Here is a 3,417-nt window from a genome sequence, read left to right as displayed (position 1 = left end):
GAGAGAGAGAGAGAGAGAGAGAGAGAGAGAGAGAGAGAGAGAGAAATTAAGTTTGCCAAGCAGCTTCTACTTTGGCAGTGTGCAACCGTGTCCTGTTAACCCCTCTCCCTGGCTTCTGTGCCCTCTTTGGGGTTTGTGCCACATCATGTTTTCCACAAGTTTCTTAGAGTGTTCCCTATCCTCCTGCCCTCTTTCTTTCTTTGTGGCAGACCATTTAATGCTGAATCATAGATCAAGCTGTCCACCTGGCCACTCCCACCTGAGTTAATCCCATTTTGTGTATAATTTAGACAGGATCTTATAAGTTACTGATTGACAGAATTCTGTGTAGTGAAGCCTAGACCAGCGTGGCTTCTTCTCACAATGTGAGTTGAGAGAGAGTGTGTAGAAATCTAGATGCTGAGTGTCATACTATCTGCCTTTGTAGTTACATAGACAAAGCTTCTAATATGTATCAGCAGCCTGAACCCATGTCTTGGCACATAGCACTCATAGGGTGTCAGTTACTGGTATAACTCCAAAATAGTGTCTCCATAAAACTAGCTCAAAAATGTTTCTTAAGTGAAAACCAGTTTCTTAAAGCAAAGTTGTTTTCCTAAAGCATGTTGCTCTCCAGGATCAACACAAGCCAAGCAACCTTAGACGAGGAGGCACATTAGCAGGTTTGTTGGGAGGGGTGGCAGCGTACTGGTGAAATCATTTTCCGATTTAGGGACCAGATCCTCTGTCCAGTTCATTTTGGCTACTTAATAACTTTTTGAACTTAAAAAGGGTTTAAATATTTTATGCTTGGATTTTCTCATCTGAAGATGAGGATAAGAAAGCACCCTTTGTAGAAATGAAAATATTATAGTTTATCGTTTCCTTTAAATGATTCAGAAAAATTCCTGATTGAGTGTTGGACTCATGACAAGTAATGTCCTCTTCACTGGCAGGTGTGCGGCTCATTAATGAAAGCATGGCGAGGCATTAGTTTGCTGTTTCTGTAGGTGAAGGTGAGGTCGGATTGAAATGTTGGAGTTAGAGGTACTTAGAGGTGCTCTCCCACTCTGCATTTTGGAGTCTAGCTTAACACATTTTCACACATGTAAGACGACACTTTAACTTGAATTTCAGGTGTTAATGTGTGTATGTGTGTGTAGGGTGAGAAATTGGATAACTTTTTGTCCCTGGATACTTTGTGTTTTGTGAATGTTCTTTACTTTGCTCAAACCAAGGAAACATAACTCATATTTTAATACCCTGTACACCTGTAGATCTATACATCTATACATCTATCTGTCCAAGTGCACTTGTTCACTCCCAAGTCATTTAGCTTTCCAATGGCTCTTACTGATTTTCTGTCTGTCTGTCTGTCTGTCTTTTTTGAAGATATTTATTTATTTTTTATTTATTTATTTATTTTTGGTTTTTCAAGACAGGGTTTCTCTGTGTAGTCCTGGCTGTCCTGGAACTCACTCTGTAGACCAGGCTGGCCTCAAACTCAGAAATCCTCCTGCCTCTGCCTCCCAAGTGCTGGGATTAAAGGCGTGCGCCACCATTACTCGACTTGAAGACTTATTTTTTATTAGTTTAGATTGTGTGTGTGTGTGTGTGTGAATGTGAGTAGAGGTCTCTGTGGAGAGAGGCCATTGATCCTCTGAAGGTACAGTTACAGGCTGTTGTAAGCCACCCAGTGCTGGGACTCTGTGGTGCTTGGCTTCTCTGTAAGAGCTGTGTGAGCTCTCAGTCTCTCCAGCCCTAGTTCTTAATAATCTTAACAACAACAACAACAATAACAAAAGGCCGGAGAATCTGTTATGCATTTTTGCTTACCTTTTGAATTTCTTTAGTTAGAAGCAGCCAGGACGTATGACAGGCTTCATCATGATAATTTTTAATTCTTTTTCTCGATTTTACCTTCTTTTTTCTCTTAAATTCCTTGCGTTAGTTTCTACATCTGGAAAATGTACGTGACCCATGACTGTCAGTCTCCAGTTGCCTGGTCTTCCGATTCTGTGAGATGAAAAGAGGGCTGTGGTCTGACACCACGGAGGGGTCAAAGAGAGTTAAATTAAGATCTGGTTTATATGAAGTTGGGAGCTGGAGATGGTGATGCCGTTTCCCCGGAGGCTGCTGTTGTAATAAAGCAAATCCTATGCACAGCCAGCCGTTTCAGCCTCCTGGGCTTTGTAGGGTCACCGGTTCCTAGTTGGTATTTCTACTAAATGATTAAGCCTGGATTCCAAATCCCATATTTGGGGCTGGCGATGCGGCTTGATGGTTGAGTGCTTGCCCAGCGTTCATGAGGCCCCAGGTTCAACCCTCAGCATCAACCACAGCAAAAGTGTGTGAAATCGGATCTTTGATATTTTCCCCTCTAATTTGGGTGATTCCTTAGCAATTTGCTTCGCCACTGCTTTAGAACATTCACCGGTTTGTCTGGTTATTTTATAGTCAGAATTCAAGGCTCAAGTCAAACCTGTAAGCATCAAGTTGTTAGGCAAATACAGCACTGAGGTAACCTCTGTAAATTGATTTATTGGCAACAAAAGATATATTTAGCTCATTCCAAGGAGAATGACTTGTCTCCGTCCATAGCATAAGGGAAGTCACACATTAGCTGTTCTGTGCATTAGCTGACTTGTTTGTAGAAACAAGTCACTTTGATAGGTATAAGTGGTAGCACTCACATGAGATGGTTGGACGTGTGAATGGTAGCACTCATGTGAGATGGTTGGATGGTGTTTTTCAGTGTCACGATGGCCCATTGAATGCCACCTGTGTTAGTGACTGTCATAGCTGTGACAGATGCCATGACCAAAAGCAGCTTAAGGAAGAAAGAATTTGTTGAGGACTACAGGGTGCATTATTGGGGAGACGGGGGAGGTGTGTCATGGAATCAGAAACAGGAAGTTGGTTCATCACATTTCACTCTCACACAAGAAGCAGAGAGCAAGGAAGTGGGATGAGGCTTCAAACCTTCACAGCTCACCCCCAGTGACATGCTTCCTTCAGCAAGGCTCCACCTCCTAATGGCCCATAACCTTCCCCCAACAGAGCCACCAGCGGGACACCAGTTGTTCAACACATGAGCCTATGGTAGCCATTCTCATTTAGTACACTGCGTTATCCACCAACTCACCCAGAGAAATAAGCAGGAGGTATTATTTTCAATTTCGTGGATGGTTCTTGAGCATATGAAAATTAAAAAAATAAAAAATCATGTTTGATCCATGAATTTGCATCATGTTCCAAAAACATGTTTCTTAATTCTGTGTCCCTATTATGATATTTGGCCTCCTTTGAAATGCTAATTTTTAAATTGTTTTAGAAGTTAGCTTTCCAGGGATGTCATGATAAACATGTTGAGAGTCTACTTTGCAGCCACCTTCTCTGCTTCTACGCTGTGATCTGGTTCACGTGAGCAGAGGGGCA

The sequence above is a fragment of the Grammomys surdaster genome, unplaced genomic scaffold (genome assembly GCF_004785775.1).
Source record: "Grammomys surdaster isolate TR1022 unplaced genomic scaffold, NIH_TR_1.0 220, whole genome shotgun sequence".
NCBI classification, from domain to species: Eukaryota; Metazoa; Chordata; class Mammalia; order Rodentia; family Muridae; genus Grammomys; species Grammomys surdaster.
This window is presented reverse-complemented; position numbering follows the sequence as displayed.